General features: G+C 40.8%; 1 long non-coding RNA gene across 1 annotated transcript; it reads left to right on the top strand.

Moving 5' to 3' along the window:
- The first annotated feature begins 413 nt into the window (after nt 1-413).
- On the top strand, nt 414-4,162 carry LOC148147513 (uncharacterized). Its single transcript, XR_015759642.1, has 2 exons — nt 414-2,629; nt 2,933-4,162. It is a non-coding gene; the product is annotated as an uncharacterized LOC148147513 (long non-coding RNA).
- Nucleotides 4,163-22,419: the final 18,257 nt, after the last annotated feature.

Raw genomic sequence — 22,419 nt, 5'->3', positions numbered from 1 at the left:
ATATTTTTGTTTTACTTACATGCTTTTGTTTCAATCTCCGTGTATAACTTTTCAATGTAGTCCTATTACATCAACAACTCTCTCCGCTTTTATGGAAATGATTTTTCAATCTGATCAAAATTCACTCTCTCTCTCTCCTCTCCTTCCCTCAATTTCTATGTGATTCAAGCCACATTATTTCTGTGAGCAGAATTTTCGGCTCCCTTGAGCAAAGTGCACAGTAGAAAGAAAGTTGGGAAAATAAGACAAAAATAGAAAAATTTGATTCTTTATGTTGAGAAAAAAATTTATAATTTTCCACTTGGGATTTAAATGGCAAGTTCTGAATCTCACTAATGAGTTGTGACTGCATTATTTCCATGCATCAGTATCTAATTATTAACTAATCATACCTTGTATATTTGCAGGTCCCAATTCTCTCCTCTTTCCAAAAGAAACCAGATGGCAGCAATACTTGACATGAAAATCAAAGTGATTACCTGGCAGGCATCTCACCCTTTTCCAGGCCTTCACAAACTCCAGCAGCATTATTTGCCCAGCATGCTCCATAGACACTGTCCCTTTCCCCTCTTCATCCATGCAAATGGACATCACCAAACCATCAGTGTCACCACATCATGATGGCAGCTTTGGTCCAACTTACACACCACTTCAGCTCTTCAAGTCTTTACTGTGGAACACAGGGATAATTAAGACTTGCATACTTAGAGTCATAGGGTCATCGAGATGTACAGCATGGAAACAGACCCTTCGGTCCAACCTGTCTATGCCGAGCAGATATCCCAACCCAATCTAGTCCCACCTGCCAGCACCCGGCCCATATCCCTCAAACCCTTCCTATTCATATACCATCCAAATGCCTCTTAAATGTTCCAATTGTACTAGCCTCCACCACATCCTCTGGCAGCTCATTCCATACACGTACCACCCTCTGCGTGAAAACGTTGCCCCTTAGGTCTCTTTTATATCTTTCTCCTCTCACCCTCAACCTATGCCCTCTCGTTCTGGACTCCACGACCTCAGGGAAAAGACTTTGTCTATTTATCCTAGCCATGCCCCTCATAATTTTGTAAACCTATAAGGTCACCCCTCAGCCTCTGACGCTTCAGCGAAAACAGCCCCAGCCTGTTCAGCCTCTTCCTGTAGCTCAAATCATCCAACCCTGGCAACATGCTTGTAAATCTTTTCTGAACCCTTTCAAGCTTCACAACATCTTTCCGATAGGAAGGAGACCAGAATTGCATGCAATATCCCAACAGTGGCCTAACCGATGTCCTGTACAGCTGTAACATGACCTCCCAACTCCCTGTACTCAATACTCTGACCAATAAAGGAAAGCATACCAAACGCCTTCTTCACTATCCTATCTACCTGCGACTCCACTTTCAAGGAGCTATGAACCTGCACTCCAAGGTCTCTTTGTTCAGCAACACTCCCTAGGACCTTACCATTAAGTGTATAAGTCCTGCTAAGATTTGCTTTCCCAAAATGCAGCAGCTCGCATTTATCTGAATGAAACTCCATCTGCCTGTCAGGTCTCTTTGCACACAGGGACACATACATATCACACTCATCTACACACGATGCATCTTATGGCTCTCAGCTTACTTTCTCAGCAGTTACTCAGAGGCTGCCATCATCTGTCACTTGCATTCTTTTCAGCACAGACAGAGAGGCAGGCAGCTTATGACTGTTTAAAGCACTGAACTGTCAAGAGGGTGGAAATGTTGCTGTATGGCACTGTGCTATGTCAATGTCACACCTGCAGCTCGTTCCTGCAGCTTACAAGGCAAACACACTGCATAGACTTCAAGCAAATCATAATCTCCGAAAATCAAATGGGCCAGTCCTTGATGAAATGAAGCTGGGGCCAAGCTCGGTCAGGAGCTAATGTCACAATCAGTCAAGGAGTTGGCCCTTTTCTAATCAAGAAAATTGGTCACGGTCAGTCAAGCACTTGGTGCTGCCAGGATCCTTCCAATCCAGAGATTGGGCCAAGGTCAGTCCTGCAGGTCAAGTGTAACCAGTCTGAGGATTACAGGTAAGTCAGTCAGGGGTTTTTGGAAATTTCAGTCCAAGGATTGGGCTGTGGTTCACCAAGGTTGTCCTCAAATGTCACTGCAGAAGTGTTGGCCAAGGTCAGTCCTGGGGTTTGGACACTCATGGACAGGGTGCATCTCAAGGGACAGTCCATGGAGTCCTGGAGAAAGTAGGAAGCCTTAGTCTGGGGATGTGGTTCACTAGACTGGGCTGCTGAGGGAATGATTACAACTCAAGATAGAGGGGTGGGATTTTATAGTGCCTGGGAGGGAATGGCAAGCAATGCAAGTCGCAGTAATTCTGACCTCTACATAAGGAGAGTGTATGGGCAACAGGACCTAGATTCAGGGGCTAAATTATTTACATTTATTGCATTTGTTTGAAGGGGATGAGTGGAAACAAGGGAATACTGAAGATTATTTGTGATGGAGAGACAGAAGCTCAAAAGGAAACATGGAAAATGGAGGTGATCATCATGCATCTCAGAAAGAGCCTGCTATCACTCCCTTATGTTATCATCTCAGCATCACATTTTATATCTAATACAAGAAAGCAGCACTTCAGAACTGCCATATTTGCACGCTGCAGAGTAGGTATAAAGAACATAGTCTATGATGATCAAGGATTTTTTTTTGTGGAAGAATATGCAATCATGGTGAATAAGAGCCGAAATTTCACTCTCCCAATGTAGCATTAGCCCTTTGGTTCTGCAACTTGCATCCGGATATGTTCACATAGCTTAGAGTTCCGTATCAGGACAAAACATTAATCTTCACGAGAAACCTCCATGCTACATTATGTCGGGGCATAACATCACACTTCATAATGATTGATATGAGGCCTGAGGAGTACCGTTATTGAAATGCTGTTATATTTCTCACATTCCCCACAGAATATCCGTTCTCCCACCTGGGATTAACTCTGCAGTTGGAACATTTGTTGTAGCTTTGGCTCTTCTCTGATGATAGCATTGAAGGAGAGAACAATTACAGCATTGTCAGCAAGCGCAACAACTCCAGCAGCTACTGCACAACCCTCAGAGGGACAAACAGCAAGTGAAGGGTCTACAAAGAGCTGGAGGAGAATGACGAGGACTCAACTGGTCTACTGACTTCATTGCCATTTTCCAGAGCTTTCAGAAACCCAGTGCAGGTAGAGTCAAAAGATGTCCCAGCTAATCACCATCCAACTGTGTCATTTGTTGGAGCAAGACCAGTGCTCAGAGGAATGAGTGACAATCCCCTCCTGGTGGACATTTAGGTTACATCAGCCCTGAATTTTTATGCAACTCTCAACCATTTCTTTATCTTTGACTATGTTAATGCCTCACTAATGCCCTTTTCTCCAGATTATGTGATAAGGAAAACCCAGCAGCAAAGGCAATAGATTGTCCTACACTCCTGACTTCCACCTGGTGCAGGCTGCTATAAAACTGCAAACATGTTCTTTGAAAGTGCAGAGTTTATCAGCTTGATTGTGAGCATTGCTGCCAGGATTTGGAGGTGTCCAGATATTCTGAGAGCCATCTTGATGCATAAAAGCTGAATAATTCAGAGATTTCTACCTCCTTTGAAGCACACTTGGCCATTCTGGGATAGTTGCAGGGAGACAATGGCCACCTGCTCAAACATAGCTGATGACAGTTTTACGAAAGTCTCAGGCTGACACTGCTCCAAGTGGAAGAGACCACTGGCCTCTTTAAGATACCTGGACTGCTCAAGCAGGGCCATACAATACAGCCCAGAAAGTATGTGCTGAATCATTGTGGCATGCAGTACCTTTCACAACTGGAGCTGACAGAGGATAGATGCCTTAGCTGCAGAGGAAATGGGGGACATCAGCAGCAAGCTGCTGAGGCCAAAACCAAGGATGAGGATCAGGCCATTTACAAGGCCAAGAGACCTTGATAGATCTGTGCACTATCTAGCACAGGAGGCAGAATAGAGCCTAATTGAACACTGCTTCCAGCCTGAATGAGTTGGGTTTGGACATGTTTGCATTGTACGGCTTTGTGTTGGTTATATAACAAGCTACCGTTACTCAGTCTGAAGTACATGTAGACCTGGTTATTTTTGCACTCCTTAAATACTTATGGTTATAAATTCATGTTTTCTGAACCATATGAATGTATGCATTGTATCTTTGGGCGATCCTGCTTTCAAATATCTCCAATTTACAGATCTTCTCCTCCACTGTTTGTGAGGAAGCAGTAGTCTCTTCCAGTCTATCAGACATGGCACTAACAATCACATCGCCCTAAGTTTAAATTTTAAAGCTTCTGAAAGTGTAAGGTATCCAAGTGATATGTAGCAAAGTCTCTTGTGGCAGGTTGCAGGTTTGAACAATCCTGAGGCACCTCCTTTTTGATCCTTCCATCATGTGTGAGCCTGTAACCTCTCAGAGTTTGCATAGACTGTAAAGTCACTATGAAATTCTTGAGCATCTTGTACATAGCATTGGACCTGTGTGAAACCAGTGTTTTGTGCAGCTTTTCTTGGCAGACCCATGTACTATGAGGGAGAGTGGAGAGACAAACTTCCTATTGCACACCTCCCAACCTTGAGTGGCAGTGTGCCCCCTTAAGAAGAAGATAATATGAACCATTGACTTCAAAGATACCTGGAATCATCATTGATTCAACACTCTAACTCCCAAGGTGAGTGCAAGCATGCAGGGCCAGGTTCCATGGTCTTCACAGAATCCCTACAATGTGGAAGCAGGCCATGCGTCCCATTGAGACCACACCAATCCTTCGGAGAGCATTCCATCCAGATCCAACCCATCCCTATAACCCTGCATTTCCCATGGCTAATCCATCTAGCCTGCACATCCCTGGACACTAAAGAGAATTTAGCATGGCCAATCCACCTAACCCGCACATCTTTGGACTGTGGGGGAAGCCGGAGCACCCAGAGGGAACACATGCAGACATGGAGAGAATGTGCAAAGTTCACACTTAGTTGCCCAAGGGTGGAATCAAACTCAGATCCCTGGCACTGTGACATAGCAGTGCTAACCACTGAGCCACTGTGTCACTCCATGTTATGACCACATTTAAGTCTTAGCTGCTGTCAACAACGTCCAGGATCCCTGATGTCTAATGGTATCTGCAGTTAAGCAGTTGGTTGCTTGTAAGAGGTGAGCAATGCTTGGCCATACAGCGTTTTTCATCCTGGGATGTCTGACAAGGCTGCTCATTTTTCACATGCGCAAATTCACCAGGTTTGAAAGCAACGAAGACACTAGACCAGGTATTTTAAGAGCGCAAGTGAACATTTATATATACAAAGATGCAATGTTATATACATTGAGGCATCATGTGTATCTCCTGGATAGCTTTTCTCTTTCTCTCCCTGTCACTCTATCAAAGTAGTTGCAGCTGGACCAGAGGAAGCTTGCTCTGTAGTTGGCCTGAAGGTCTTGGCTGGTTTTCTCGGGGACATTTGTGCTTAGAGGACCAAGGCCTGCTGATTATGTCCTTCCCAGATGCAAACACAATCCTCTCAGTTTGACTTCTGCATGCAATAATGAGAGTTGCAGTCTGTAAGCCTTGTGTGTTTGAGTGAGTGGTGGTCTGGATGTGAGATAGCAGAGAGAAAATGACACTTGTCCTTGGGGAGTGGAGAAGGTCCTGCTCTCTGCACAATATCATCGTGAACACTGCACTGACCTGGGTCACAAACCCTGTCCAAGCAGGCCAGATCTGGTGGTGTGACCTCCCTTGATGGTCTTCTTTAGACCATCCTGTCCACCAGCACCTCAAGGTCCCTGATGCTGAAATGGGTGTGAGGTGTCCTTTGTGAACCAGATTCTCAGTAATTACAGTGAAATACCACAATGTAGTTCACAGCACACCACAGGATGGTTTCTGTTTTTGGAAAAGTACTTGCAGAGTAATGGAGTGACAAGGAATGTAAACTACTTCATCCATTTCTCAATGTAGCACCAATGCTTACACTCTTAAATGGCTTTGTCAAGAACTTTGGAAAATAATATGATGGCTTATAAACACAATGGAGCTAATTTTAGCACTGCATGATCGAATAGACTTTGAGAGTTGAAATCAAACAGTATTCCTTGCTGAAGTATTCATAGCTAATCTGTTTTATTTAATGAGGAATGACTGTTCTATCTTGAATGTTATGACAATTCTACTCTGTTTTAATGTCACACAGCCATTTCTTTCAAACATTTTACTTCCTTTAGAAACAGGAGTATTCCTTTACTTGTCTGGTGTCTGGATAAACAATAATGAGATCCATTCTACTCTGGTTTACTGAAATGTATCATTTATTGCAATCTGATTAATTATGAACTCTATGGCGCAGGCTATAAATTCAGACAAATTTGTTTATTCGGGTAAATGAACAATATTCACTACAAACTGTCAATTTACATTAATTTACAAACTACTATAACATAAATGCATCTCTTGAACTATCATTCCAATACTGGCCTTTTAATGCAATTGCTCATATCTGCCTAGCAGAGCATTACCACAGAGTTGGACATGACCTGAATCATGTCCAGCTGAATCTGTCTAAATGTCTGGGCACAGGTAGATGCAGACAAAATGAAAGATTTCTTGCTTTCAACCAAAATAGTAAGGTCAACCATTGAATTTCTTTTTTTACTAATCTATTTTTCTAATCATCCTGTTTGGGGAAGTTGTTACACACCTCTTGAGCAGGTGGGACTTGAAACTGGGCCTCCCAGTCCAGGTATAGGGACATTACCGCTGTACCACAAGAGAGCTCAAAGGTCAGCTATTGACTCTTTGCCTTTCTAAAAGGTCTCACCTGTTAATCCACTGAAGGCATAATTAAAATCTTTTCTCCTATAGAAAGCCAGTCATCCCTTGCTGGAAATGAGTGCTGAGCATTGCACAAGATTATTCATGTCACACTGCCAGCTCACTATCATGAGTCAGGATTGCAGTCAACACTACCCAGGCTGCCTTTGGCTCTGAGCCTATTTGGGCACAGGAAAGCATGCATGGTGCTTAAGGCAGCCAGGACCTCTCAAAAGGATGGTGCACTCTGACTGCAAACAGTAGGGAATCTTTCTCCAAAGGACAAAATGTTTGTAAGAGTTACAGGGAGAGAAGCCAGGTTCATTAATGCAGCTTTGAAGACACGTGTTTAGAATATGACAGAAAGTGGGAGATTCATATTCTTCCAAGAGGAAGAAAGCTCTGACAACACCTCTGCTAATGGAAAATATTCACTCAGAAAATGAATGCAGGACCCTAGCTCTCAAGACAAGAAGTTCAATGACCTCACCAGAGCTGTGAAGGTAAGAATTCTACCTTTCGCGTCGCCTGTAGTCCCACTACTCACAACTCTTCCCTTTACAGATCGAAAAGCAGAATATTGTGAATACTGAAGTCTGAAGTAAAATAAAAACACAAAATGCTGGAATGAACTCAGCATATCAGGCAGTGGCTGTGCAGAGGGAGAAACAGAGTTGACATTTCAGGTCTATGTCCTTTCAGCAGTAGGAATATTAGAATTGTAATAGATTTTGAGCAAACATAGAGTGTTGGAGAAACCCCACAGATCTGGCAGCATCTGTAGGGAGAGAAATAGAATTAATGTTTTGAGTTTCCTTTCACTCTCCCACAATCATTGCACCACTATTCTGGCCACTTCATTCTCCCCACACTCACTCACGTACCAAGTTACCTATTCTACCATGACAACAGATTCCCTAAAGGTTGCCCAAATCCATTACCTATCTTTATTGCAGGAGAAGGTCAAGTAAAACATTTCCAACAATTAATAAGCAAAGAAAAACTGTCAATCTGAAACAAATACAGATGAAGATGTGAACGCTCATTTAATAATTCAACTTCTGTGGAGAAGTTGGAAAAAGATACTGTTTTGAGCAGGAACCTTTCAAAACAGAAAAAAACCCTTTCGAAATACAGGAGAGGCATTGACTGCACAGTCACCTTCACTGTACTCCAAGGCCTCTAATCAATTTTCATGTGAGAAATAATTTGCATATACTTCTCAAACATAATACTTGGTATTTTCTATTAGCTGTAGTATCCACTACAACCGCAAAATCAGTACAAAATTAGGTAAATGTTTTAAACACCTACATCTGGCTGTAAGTCCCCTAGTAGCTCACTAATTTGACTGCCCTTTCCATTCTAACTGTGATTTGACATTGGCTTCTTGTTTTTCAAACTAAGTTAACAGAGTCCCAGGACTAATGTTGAATTGTTTTCTTCGGTGCGTTGTTACTTTAATTTCTTATCCTCATAGCCATTTCACAACACATGATCAATGGTGACTGTAAAAAATGACTAAGAAGGGTATTGATTAAATATTATTTTATTTTTGTAGATAACTTGTACTTTAATTGACAGAAAGGAGCATTTTCTCTTATACATGTCTCACATTGCACTCAGCATTGAACTAAAGGCTTTATGCTAAACAGTCCACAGTTGTGCCCAACTGCCAGTATGTCCTTATATCATGTTTTTCTGAACAGTAACTTTTCAGTGATTATCTGTAGATCACCGTCCTCAGTTTTGAGTTTCTTACATCCATCACAATAGTAAAATCTGTTCTGATGATGCTTCTTTCTCTGAACATGCCAGAACAAAACTCTCAGAATTTGTAGAAGACTGAACGTTGCATATCTTTGGAGACCATTTCCTTTTCATATCTGGCTATGATACTTTGCAAAGGCAAGTAACCATTTCACACTGCGAGCCATGTAGAACCTTGATTGCTCATTATATCCATTGTTTTATTGTGAAGCCTGTAACCTAATCTCCAAAATGGCTTTTGCTGCCCTGTTCCCTCTGGCTAAGTGAAATATATTAAGAATATAAAAACATAAGTAATCCATTTAGCCCCTTGGTGTACTCCATCATTCCACAAGATCATAGCTGATCTGATTGTTGACTTAACCCAACTTTCCTTCTTGTTTCTATCCTTGCCAAAACCTTTAACTCCTGCTGAATCAAAAAAATTGTGTAACTCCCAAGAGAGATGAAACAGTCATACTTAGAAATGAATATTCTGACTGTACTGAACCTCCATTCTGAACTACTGTATACAGGACAAGTCAGACAATTATTTTGCAGATGGCAGATTTTTTGGTTTTTCCTTCGAGGTTGACTTTGAATATTGATTTTTGAGAAGATTTGTAGATCAGGTTGATGAAAAGCCTGTAAGTTAGCTTGCTGAGCTGGAAGGTTTGTTTTCAGATGTTTCATCACCATGACGAGGCAACATCATCAGTGAGAGTCTCTGGTGAAACGCTGGTGGTATGTCCCGACTCTCTGTTTATAGCACTTGGTTTCTTCAGATGGGTGATGTCATTTCCAGTTCTTTTTTTCAAGGGAAGATGGTTGGGATCTAAGTCAAAATGTTTATTGATGGAGTTCTGGTTCAAATGCCATGCCTCTAAGAATTCTTGTGCGTGTCTTTGCTTTGCCTGTCCTAGGATGTGTGTGTTGACCCAGTCAAAGTGGTGTCATTCTTTGTCTGCATGTATGAAAACTAGTGATTGTGGGTCATGTCTTTTGGTGGCTAGTTGGTGTTCATGTATCCTGGTGGCAAGTTTCCTGCTTACTTGCCCAATGTAGTGTTTTTTTTACAGTTCTTGCATGGTATCTTGTAAATGACATTAGTTTTGCTGGCAGTATCTAATGGATCCTTTAGGTTCATTAGTCGCTGATTAAGCGTGTTTGTAGGTTTGGGCTACCATGATGCCAAGGGCTCTGAGTAGTCTGGAAGTCATTTCTGATATGTCTTTGATGTAAGGTAATGTGGCTTTAGTTTTTTTGGTTGCATGGTGTCTGCTTGTTTGGTGTCTGAGGAATCAGTGGATTGTGTTTATTGGGTACCCATTTTTCTTGAAAACGTTGTATAGATATTTTTCTTCTGCTGTTTGTAGTTCTTGGGTGCTACAGTGTGATGTAGCTCATTGAAATAATGTCTTGATGCAGCTCTGTTTGTGGGTGTTGGGATGATTGCTTTGAATATCTCCAATGACCCACCTCCACTGCTTTTTATCAAAAAAGAATTTCAAACACTAACAATTTTGAGTGAAGAAATTCTTTCATCTCTATCTCAAATGGAAGTTCCCTTATTTCAAAACTCTTTCCCTATGAGAACATGAGGGGAAAAACGCTTTCAGCATCTACCTTGTCAAACTGCCTCAGAACCTTATCTTTCAAAATGATCATGTCTCATTCTTCTGAACTCCTCTGTCTAAAGTTCCATTCTACTCAGCATTTCCTCATAAGACAAAATCCTCATCCCAGAAATCAGCCTAGGGAACCTTCTCTGAACTGTTTCCAATGCAAGTGCATCCCTTTTTTTTAAGTAAGGAGACCAAAACTGTACTCAATTTGGGAAGCATTGAACAAGCATACATGAAGAATTGGCTGTGTAAACAAAGTACTGATAAACTTACATCAATTAAAAACCATATCCCTGAGTAAAATACATCCTTCAGGTGAGAAGGGGATTATATAAGAAAAAGAATTGCCATGTTAACATCCTTTAGGAACTTTCCTTAAAGGCATGTTCACATCAGTAGAAGATATTTAATATATCTGCTTATTGATATTTGGATAATTTCCACCAAAATAACTTGGTTTATCTAATGCAGACCAAGTAAAATTTTAAAATCTACAGGAAGATATATACAGAAGTTAAATGGGTCATCACATTGTCATTTTAAATATCTCTTCTTTTACCTAGAGGATCTGCAATTGAAATCACCCCAGCTTCACAGGGCACAAATCTCTCTCTAGCTGTCTATCGGCTCCTGCCTAAAATGGATTTGGATTATACACTAGTCTACTCACATGTCAATCGAGGAACTGGCACAAAACATTTATCTACTAATGGATAACCACTAAGCTGGACTCGAGGACACTTTACACTCGAATGACAGTTCAGCATTGTATTCTGTCTTCTTTCTATGCCCAGTTAATTGTATGCATTAACAAGTTGATTTGAAAAAATAATGATTAACAAAACCACTCTGTTCATGTGTTAGATTGAGACTATTGCTGACCTGAGATATATAAATTGATTTAAAAAGTCAAAGTTTGCTTTGGTGAATATGCAGCTGACAAGGTGCAAATTGTTTTGGACTAAAGATCAGTTGAGATCATTGATAAGATGCCCTAGAAACATGTTTACAGCAATTTGGATTGGCTGCAACAAGATGGTGAGTCATTTATTGAAAACAGGTTGAAGGAGACTGCGGCTGCAGCAGGAAGTACAATTACTTGGATGGTGCAGTTTAGTCAGTGCAACCAAAACAGTTTTAAAGAGGAAACATTTAAAACAGAAAGCATTTTGCATGGAGTGTTGGTTAGAGCAAATTGGGAACATTCTAATTCACTTCAGCATATCTGTGCTGAAGGAAGCGAAAAAATAGTTTGTGTTCTCAGGGGAAAAAGGGGGAAATTTGTAAAAACAACTATGAGGAAAATTGATCATTTTTACTCCATTTATCCCAGAAAACATTGCATAAAGCTGAAACTACATTTGATAATAGGCCAATGACTTGAAATAATAATTCAGTTTCTCTTTTCACAGATGCTCCTGACTTGCCGAATGTTGTTTTAGTATTTTCTGTTTTAATTACACATTTCTGTTCATGTGTTCACAGTTGTGGCTTTACCAGTGTGGTGTCTTATTGTTCTGTTTTCAGAAACATCTATTGCCCCAGAAAGTGCTCTGGTTACCTTTACTTGTAACAACCATCACAGATTTTTTAAAAAACTGGCTTAAACACAGAAAACAAAGCATGGTAGATGGTAATTTTTCAAACTGAAGGATTTCAACAGTTGCATTCCCTAAGGTTGGTATGAAAAGCTTGGATCTCTGCTTTTTTAATAACCTATACAAATGACAAAAAGGAATTTCAAACTTTGATGATGACACCAAACTTGGAGCAGTAACAAACAATGTGGATCAAACAGATAAAGGCCACAATCAAATCAATCATGACCTTATTCAAAAGCAGAGCAGACTGTATTAGCCGAAGAGGAGAAAGTGAGGACTGCAGATGCTGGAGATCAAAGTCAAAACGTGTGGTGCTGGAAAAGCACAGCCAGTCAGGCAACATCCGAGGAGCAGGAGAGTCGATGTTTCAAGCATAAGCTCTTCAACAAGAATGTATTAGCCGAATACCCTACTCCTGCTCCAGTTTCTTATAACCTTTTATTCTTAACACCCTAATCAACAAGGCATAGATTAGTAAAATTGACAGAAAAATGGCAGATGAAATTGAACACAAAAAAATGTGAGGTGACAATTTTAATTGAAGGAATTTGGAAAGTCAATAGAGACTTAAGGGCACAATTCTAAACATGAGTTAGGAACAGAAGAACATGGGAGTACATGGCAACGGTCTTTCAGTGACAAATGACACATTAAAAATAATAAGATATTTGACTTTCATAAGTAGACAGGTTGTGCAGAATCTTTGTAAAGCTCTGGTTAGGTTCTAACTAGAATATTGTGCCATTTCTGGGCACCACATTTAGATCCTAAGGTCATTGAGAAAATGCAGACAAGAATTATTGGAATTTTTTTATTCGTTAATGAGATGTGATCCTCAATGACTAGGCCAGCATAAATTACCCTTCCATAATTGCCCTTGAGAAGTTGACGGTGAGCTGACTTCTTGAACCTTGTGATCAATCGAGTTTAGGTAGACCCACAGTTATAATAGGAATCAATTCCAACATTTTAGCTAAGCAACAGTGAAGAAATGGCAATATATTTCCAAGTCAGATGTGTGTGACTAGGAAGGGAACTTGCAACTGATGGAGGTCCCATGTATCTGCTACATGTTGTCCTCCTTTGTGGTATCTGTTGAAAGAGCTTGGGTGAATTACAGCAATACAAATTATGAATGAGGTACACTGCTACCACTGTACATCAGTGGTGGAGGGAGCAACAGTTAAAGGCTGTGCTGTCAATCAAATGGACTGTTTGTCCTAGATGGTGTCAAGTGTTGGGAAATGAAGTGCAATGCATCACACTCCTGACTTGTGGCTAGTAGTTGGTGAATAACCACCAGGGAGACAGAAGGTGAGTTTTTGCAGAATCCCTGCCTCTGACCTGCTCTTGTAACCATAGTAATTTAAATGGGGAAGCAATTCAGTTTCTGATCAACGATCAACCAAGGTGTTGAGAGTGGGAGAACTCAGCGATGACTGACTGTCAGTGGAAGATGACTAGATTCTCTCCTTTTGGAGATGGTCAATGCACGGCATACGTGTGGCACAAATGTCATTTTCTACTTATCAACCCAAGGCTTATTGTTGGAAGTGAGGGTGATCATTGATTTCAAAAATAAATCAGGTGGCTATTGAGGGAGGTAAATTTGATGGATTCTTGAACAGAGTGGAAATGGCAGAGAATGCAGAGATCCAGCATCAACTCAATCAGCCACATGGCTCCTTTTGTGCCACTAAGACTCCAGCCCATGAAGTAATGAGGTAGTTATTAAATATTTAATACCGACTAGAATGTTCAATAGAGAATCCAATCCAAGCAATAAAACAGATTTCAATACTAATTGAAAACATAAAGAAAAGCAATACAGTTTGAGCTAGTAAATGTAAACAGTGTTCTCTAGCAGCAATTCCTGTTTAATTCCCAATGGAATTCTCTCTCAATTATGGAAGCAATACAGATTCTTCCATAACCCTACAGAAACTCTACCAATGCTTGTCTTTCACTAGGTTCTGGATGAGGGAGCAAAGAGCACTTGATTAAAGTCAAGTCATGTTAAGTGATAGAGCTGAAAATGTGTTGCTGGAAAAGCGCAGCAGGTCAGGCAGCATCCAGGGAACAGGAGAATCGACGTTTCGGGCATAAGCCTGAAGAAGGGCTTATGCCCGAAACGTCGATTCTCCTGTTCCCTGGATGCTGCCTGAGCTGCTGCGCTTTTCCAGCAACACATTTTCAGCTCTGATCTCCAGCATCTGCAGACCTCACATTCTCCTCATGTTAAGTGATAGCAGTACAAGCTATAGGTCACCAGATGCCTTCATTGCCCACATGCTCTGACAACAGGTTAGTCTTGTTAGTGATGCCATCTGAGAAATACAATTTACTCCTGACCATTGACTCTATTGAAATTTATACTCAGATTTGTACTTATAAGCAATTCTATTTGAAATTGAAGCATCTCTCAGAAATTCCTTCCATGCTGTTTCAACTCTGCAACATATTCTCTGCATATCCTTCATTTCCTTGATCTGGAGGTGTCTGTGTTGGACTGGGGTTTACAAAGTTAAAGATCACACAACACCAGGTTATAGTCCAACAGGTTTATTTGGAAGCACTAGATTTTGGAGCGCTGCTCCTTCATCACCTGATGAATAGGCAATACTCCAAAAGCTAGTGTTTCTAAATAAACCTGTTGGACTGCAACCCAGTGTTGTGTGATTTTTGTTTACTTTTTTCATTTCCTTTCCTTTTTTATTAATAGGGTATTTCCTAATAGGACATTTCCCTGTCCGGTGCCAGGAAGTGGTAGATTTATTTTTATTCAAAGAACCGTCCACTGATTACTCTGAATTTAAAATGGAGGATGTAGTGCAACCTACTGTCATTGAGCGATTATTTGATTAGTTGACTGATTAGTTTGACTCATTACTGTTATGAATCTCCTAGGCACAGGTCCATTTTGCAGCTAAGATCCAGCCATTACACCTACAGTTTCCGCATATTTAGTTTGGTTGCTGCTCAATTTCCAGTTATTCTATCCATCAACTATGTGCATCTTTGGTCACTAACACATGAGGTGAGTAAATTGGAAAAAAACTGTGAATGGATGTTCTACTGTTAATGCTGAAATCCAGTTTGCTGGTCTGTTAATGCATTAAATAACCAGGAGGTGTCTCTGGCTGCTTGCACATGCATCAATCTCTGGTACAACAGGAAATAGAGTGTTTAGAGTGAGTCTTTTTCTGACTGGCAAGGTGTGACAAGTCAATTCCCATGGGGGTCTGTACTGGGCCATCAGCTTTTTACACTTTATATCAATGATCTGGATGAACTGAGCAAAAGCAGAATAGCTAAATTTAAACCAAAAGAGAAAATGCTGGGAAATCTCAGCAGGTCTGGCAGCATTTGTAAAGAGAGAAAAGAGATGATGTTTCGAGTCTAACTGACCCTTTGATAAAGGGTCAGTTAGACTCGAAACGTCAGCTCTTTTCTCTCCTTACAGATGCTGCCGGACCTGCTGAGATTTTTCAGCATTTTCTCTTTTGGTTTCAGATTCCAGCATCCGCAGTAATTTGCTTTTAGCTAAATTTACAGATTGCACCAAGATAGATAGGAATGTGTGTTGTGAAAAGGACGTAAAGAAGTTGTAGATTGATGTAGATAGTTTGAGCAAGTGGGCAAAAGTCTTGTTGACACAGTATAATGTGGGAAAATGTGAATTAGTTCACTTTGGCAGGAAGAGTAAAAGTTTAGTGTAGAAGGTGCATAGGATACTAGGTGTGGTCGAGCATGAGTCATAAAAAATTACCATGCAAGTATGGCAAGGAATTCAGAAATCTAATAGAACATAAAACATGAAAAAGTACAACACAGAAAAGGCCCTTTGGCCCACAATGTTGTTCCGAGGATTAATCCTAATGTAAAATAAAATAACTTAACCTACGCACCCCTCAATTCACTGCTATCCATGTGCATGTCCAACAGTAGCTTAAATGTCCCTAATGACTCTGCTTCCACCACCACCACTGGCAAAGCATTCCATGCATTCACAACTCTCTGCGTAAAGAACCTTCCTCTGACGTCTCCTTTATACCTTTCTCCTAAAACTTAAAACTATGACCCCTTATGCCAGTCAATCCTGCCCTGGGGAAAATCTCTGGCTATTGACTCTATCCATGCCTCTCATTATCTTGTATACCTTGATCAGGTCACCTCCCTTTCTCCTTCTCTCCAGAGAGAAAAGTCTGAGTTTAGTCAACCTCTCTTCATAAGGTGAGACCTCCAATTCAGACAGCATCCTGATAAACCTTCTTTGAACCCTCTCCAAAGCCTCTGTATCTTTCTTATAGTAGGGCGACCAGAACTGGACACAATATTCCAAGTGTGCTCTCACCAGGGACTTGTAGAACTGTAGCAAAACATTGCGGCTCTTAAACTCGATCGCCCGTTAATGAAAGCCAAAACACCATTTGCTTTCTTAAAAACCCTCTCCACTTGGGTGGCAACTTTGAGGGATCTATGTATTTGAGTACCAAGATCCTTCTGTTCCTCCACACTGCCACAAATCCTGTCTTTAATCCTGTCTTGAATCCTTCAGCATTCAAGTTCGACCTTCCAAAATGCATAACTTCGCATTTATCTAGGTTGAACTCTATCTGCCATTTCTCAGCCCAGCTCTGCATCCTGTCTATGTCACGCTGTAGTCTGCAATAGCCCTTGATACTATCAACAGCACAGCCAACCTTTGTGTCATCTGCAAATTTACTAACCCACCCCATAACCTCCTCATCCAAGTCGTTTATAAAAACCACAAAGAGCAGAGGCCCAAGAACAGAGCTCTGCGGGACCCCACTCAACACTGACCTCCAGGCAGAATACTTTCCATCTACAACCACTCTCTACCTTCTGTCAGCCAACCAATTCTGAATCCAGATAGCCAAATCTCCCTGTATCCCATACTTCCTGACTTTATGAACGAGCCTACTATGGGGAACCTTATCAAATGCCTTGCTGAGGTCCATATACACCACATCCACTGCTCGACCTTCGTCGACCTGTCTTGCCACCTCTTCAAAGAACTCAATAAGATGTGTAAGGCATGATCTGCCCCTCACAAAGCCATGCTGACTGCCTTTAATCACACTATGCTTTTCCAAATAGTCATAAATCCTATCCCTCAGAATTATTTCCAAAACTTTGCTGACTACAAACGTAAGACTGACTGGTCTGTAATTACCACAGATTTCCCTATTACCCTTCTTGAAAAGAGGGACAACATTTACCTCCTTCCAATCCTCCGGTATGACTCCCATGGAGACTGAGGAGGCAAAGATCTTCGACATCATATAACGTAGGACTAATGGACTGCTATCCTTTATAACAAAGGGAGCTGGACATATAAGTAAGGATTTTATGTTTCAGTTATACAGGACATTGGTGAGAACACATCTCGAATACACTGCACAATTTTTGTCTCCTTAGTCAAGGAACAATGTAGATATGTTAATCACAGTTTCAAAGGAGGTTTACTGCATTAATACCCGAAATCAGCAGCTTGTTTTATGAGGAGTGGTTAGACAGACTGGTTAGACTCCACTGGAGTTTAGGAGAGTGAAGGGTGACTTGACTGAAGTGTGTAAGATCCTGAGCAGTCATAAGGTGATTGTGGCAAGGTTGCGATAGATGTAGGAGGCACAGTCTAAAAATTAGGGTTTGCTCTTTTAGGATAGGGTTGTGGAGAATTATTTTTTCTTAAAGGTTAGTGTGGCTTTGGAATTCAGTACCTCAGAAATTGTGAAGACAGAGTCATTAAATATTTTTAAGGCAGAGATAGATTCTTTTTAGACAACAGAAACAAAAGGTTTGGTGGTCGATGAGAATGTGGGATTCTCAACAGTGATCTTATTGAATGGTGGAACAGGCTCAATGGACTGTATGGCCTAATTCTGTTTTAAATTCATACGATCATATATCACCTGTTTATACAGTGGCAGATATCAGGTAATCTGAGTGTTCTGCCATAAATAGGTAAGTGGTTTACCTAACCTTTCTCATGGTACAATTGAAGCTTGATTTAAGATGTACTACCCTTGTAAGGGTTTCCCAAAAGTTGAGACATGTAGCTCCACAAAGTAAGTGCCTTTTGCAAGAATACTGCCCCATATTCCCAACAAGCATAACTTAGATTCATTTAGCACCTTTAAAATAATGCAACTTCCCAAAGTCCTTCAAACTTTGCCGCCAAATCATGCAAGAAGGTAGTGTCCTTAATTTTCATAAACATGGAGATCTCTTCTTTTCTACAATAATGGTGATGGAATCTCAAATCCTGATCATTGTACCTACCATTTGCACAAAGGTAGAATTTGAGTTAAATATTAAGTTGCATATCCATGATTTACGGAGGCTACTGGACATGTTGAAGAGCAATTGTCTCAGGTTGATCTGATTTATTGCCTGTGAGATATCCAAAACACACTTTTGTTCATTAGACCTAGTAGGTGAAGATTGAAAGCTGCTAGAATTCTTTTGAGGAGCAGGGTATTGGTTTAGAATATTTCAACTCAGTACATCAACATGCTATAAGTCAAACCCCACTATTCCCAAAGTTGTCACAAATGTGAAAGATTTTATAAAGTATGCAAAGTTGCTCAATTTACCTGATTTGCAGACCCAGCTTGATGGAAGGCACGGATCAGGTTTCTGTCTGTCAAGTAATCACTATTTATTAACAGTAAATAGACTCTAGCTAGAGATAAACAGTCATAAATATTTGGTATATAACACTACAGGTTAAAACACTAATCCTTTTATAAATTCCATCTGACACATATAGACAGAAAAATAAGGCAAATAGGTTATGGGCAGAGGAGAAAAATGGAAATATAGCTCAGTAGTTCCCAGGTTCTGTTGTTGAGTTGGTCCGTTTGACTTTTCTGCAAGTCCATGGGTCACTTCAATTATCTCTCTTGATGTCTCTGTTTGTTGGCATGAAACACAAGATGGTGGTCTCCTTAAAAAAATGAATCTCTGACTTATCAGTTAAAGTCACATTTTACAATAACTGTCGCAAGTTTTACTCAGGCATTTTGACTGCAGAGAATAGACATACTGTTGAGCTGGAGAAGAACTGAACATTTGAATAAAAACAAAATATTGCTGATGCTAGAATTCTGAAACACAGAATGCAAGAGGAACTCAGCAGGTCTGGTAGAATTTGTGGAAAGAGAAAGAGTTAATATCATGATCCTGTATGACTCATCTTCAGAACTTTACTGCCCTATAAATTCTCCTGAAAGAAATGTCACACCAGACTTGAGACATTAACTCAGTTTCACTTTTCAGAGATGTTGCTGGATCTGCTGGATATTTGAAGCATTTTATTTATTGATGTCTTTATTGTCGCATGTATTTGTTACAAATACAGTGAAGAGTGGTATATAAGTTACGGCTCTCTGGTGTCATCTTAAAGCACAGAAATAAACCATACATTGAATATAAAGGTTGAAAAATAGGGAAATAAAGTTAAAAGTTCAACATTACAGTTCTTCTTAAATGCATAGCTATGGGCCTGGCTTCAGGCTCATCCACCCCAATGCTGACACCAACATCAGCAAGAATCAACTGGCCAACCTTGAGTTCCTTTACTATGCCATTGCTGCAGAACTGTGTTGCCATTCTTCGGTGCCATCTTGCCTCTACCAACAATACCACCATGAGAACACGCTGAACTGTCCCTGTATCTCCTGGGCCCCACACTGGGCACTGCACCCAAAACCACCTCCTTCCACCATTGCTGACAGGAGCACAACTCAACTCTGTCTGCTGCTGGCAGAAACAAATCTTGCCTCCAACGGACACGTCAATGCCGTCCAAGTCCTCCTTAAGCTAAGTCAAAGTTTTTTTCAAAAAAATTTCAGAGAAAGAAGAAAAAGAAAGGAAAAGTGGATGAACTTCAGACTCCTAGGCCCAAATGTTGCATTGTTACTCCACCGCCATCTTAGTACAGAAATTTATGTGTTTGATTGAGAACTGAGCACTTCACTGTGTGTAACTTGTTCCCAACTTCAAGTTGTTTGGTTACCTGTGAACCAATCCCACATCAGACAAAAAATCTCTGCCACTGATAACTGATCACTAGTCCATAGACCATTTCAGCTTCTTATTGTTAGAAAAAGCTGCACTCATACACCCCATCAACTCCAAATTATCTGCAACTCCTTTGTTTCATTACTGCATGACAGTACAGTGGCTCAGTAGTTAGTGCCACTGCCTCACAGTGCCAGGGACCTGGGTTTGATTGCCTTGGGTGACTGTCTGTATGGAGTTAAAAATCACACAACACCAGGTTATAGTCCAACAGGTTTAATTGGAAGCACACTAACTTTCGGAGCGACGCTCCTTCATCAGGTGATTGTGGAGGGCTCGATCGTAACCCAGAATTTATAGCAAAAATTTGCAGTGTGATGTAACTGAAATTATGCTATAAATTTTGCTATAAATTCTGTGTTACGATCGAGCCCTCCACAATCACCTGATGAAGGTGCGTCGCTCCAAAAGCTAGTGTGCTTCCAATTAAACCTGTTGGACTATAACCTGGTGTTGTGTGATTTTTAACTTTGTACACCCCAGTCCAACACCGGCATCTCCGAATCATGTCTGTATGGAGTTTGCACATTCTCCGCATGTTGCGTGGGTTTCCTCCAGGTGCTCCAGTTTCCTCCCATAATCCAAAGATATTTGGTTTAGATGAATTGGCCATGCTAAATTGCCCATAGTCTTCATGGATGTGTAGGTTACATGCATTAGTCAGGGATAAACAGAGAGTAATATGATAGGGGTATGTGTCTAGGTGGGTTACTCTTCAGAGGCCTGTTTCCACACTGTAGGGATTCTGTGAATTACAGAGGAAGGACAGTGCTATGTTAGCTGCTATAGGTTAAGATAGTCACAATAATTAGGATGGAGCCACTGTAGCATTAACAAGTTATGTAACAGGACTTTTCCATGGCATCACTTGGGACTACAACCTGAAAGATCAGACTCTCGTTCACAACTGCATCAGGAGTGTGACTGATATGTTTTGAGGGGGAAATAACATTTAACATTTTGGAGAAGAGGACTGGAGATGTCACATAATTGTGATATGCTGGTTAATTTGTGTAAACCAGAGGAAAGGTGTTCCACTGGTTTCTGAACACAAGCATGTGATCTTGCACATTATTGTCCATTATCCAGCGAGTACATGTCATGCTATTATTATGCTGCAGTTCACGCTGGCTCCATTATTTGCAGATCTTAAGAGAATTAACAGTTGGTTAATGGCAGACCAGGGATCAGGATCCCAACTGGAAACAGTTACAGAACAGTGCATCATAAATATGTTGTGGTTCTGTTCGCCGAGCTGGGAATTTGTGTTGCAGACATTTCGTCCCCTGGCTAGGTGACATCCTCAGTGCTTGGGAGCCTCCTGTGAAACGCTTCTGTGATCTTTCCTCCTGCATTTGTATTGGTTTGAATCTGCCACTTCTGGTTGTCAGTTCCAGCTGTCCGCTGCAGTGGTCGATATATTGGGTCCAGGTCGATGTGCTTAATGGGTCGACCTGGACCCAATATACCGACATATAGAACTCGGCAAACAGAACCACAACAACGAGCACCCAAGCTACAAATCTTCTCACATACTTTGAACATCATAAATATCAACATTATTACTAAATACAGTTTAGAACTAAACCTGTGATTCTGTTGTTTATTTCACTTTTTTAGCAGTTTAGTTATTTACTCAGCTAATTACTTAGGCAATGGCTGACAATCCAGTCAAAATCTTCAAATCAACACACAGCCATTCCATCTTACACCATTTTATCATCCAACAAATAATAAGCATGGAGTTGGATCATGAGGACAACTGTGGACCTGCAGTCCCACAAGAAGAGAATGAAGTAACATAGAAGAATTTCATCCAGGATAATTCATAGACCCTGCCCCAAATTCCAGGGATGAAGTAATTTTCTTTGTGTTACCTTTCTGAGACTTTACTTAGGTTACTACAAAGAGATCCTATGAATCACTGAGGTCTACTGTCGCTGAGATCTGTGGTCCATCGGCTTCAGAACACCTGCTAAGGTGAAACAGACAAAAGACATGTTGTTGACAAATGGAGAGCCAACACTGATTAGATTCCCTACAGTATGGAAACAGGCCACTTGGCCCAACAAGTCCACACTGACCCCCTGAAGAATACCCAACCCAACCCAGACCCATTGTGGAGGAATATTTCGGGAACGTAATGCTGAATGATCCCAAAGGATAACCAGACAAGGGGAGATGAGGTTGTTTACAGATTTGTCTAAGATGAGGAGCAATGCAATCACCTCTATTTGAGCCAAACTCACCCTACAGGGTCTGATTAATTTAACTTTGTTTTCCTGTTGCATTTCTGTGCCTTAGATTAAGTTGTGTTTTGACTGAATCAATGGTGAATTTTATTTGTCTTTAGGGTTACTTGCCCAGATAAAGTTCAAGTGAAGGCCTGTAATGAGTGAAAAGCTAATTTGTGTTACTCAGCAGCAATGCAGTTCATAGCATGTTTAAAGCATTGTTACAAAAATCTAAACTTTATTGCCTTTTAGAGCTGTTCATTTGAAAT

This window comes from Chiloscyllium plagiosum, unplaced genomic scaffold, assembly GCF_037043375.1.
Source record: "Chiloscyllium plagiosum isolate Xiang-an unplaced genomic scaffold, Cpla_swu_hap1 HiC_scaffold_16, whole genome shotgun sequence".
NCBI lineage: Eukaryota > Metazoa > Chordata > Chondrichthyes > Orectolobiformes > Hemiscylliidae > Chiloscyllium > Chiloscyllium plagiosum.
This window is presented reverse-complemented; position numbering and strand designations above follow the sequence as displayed.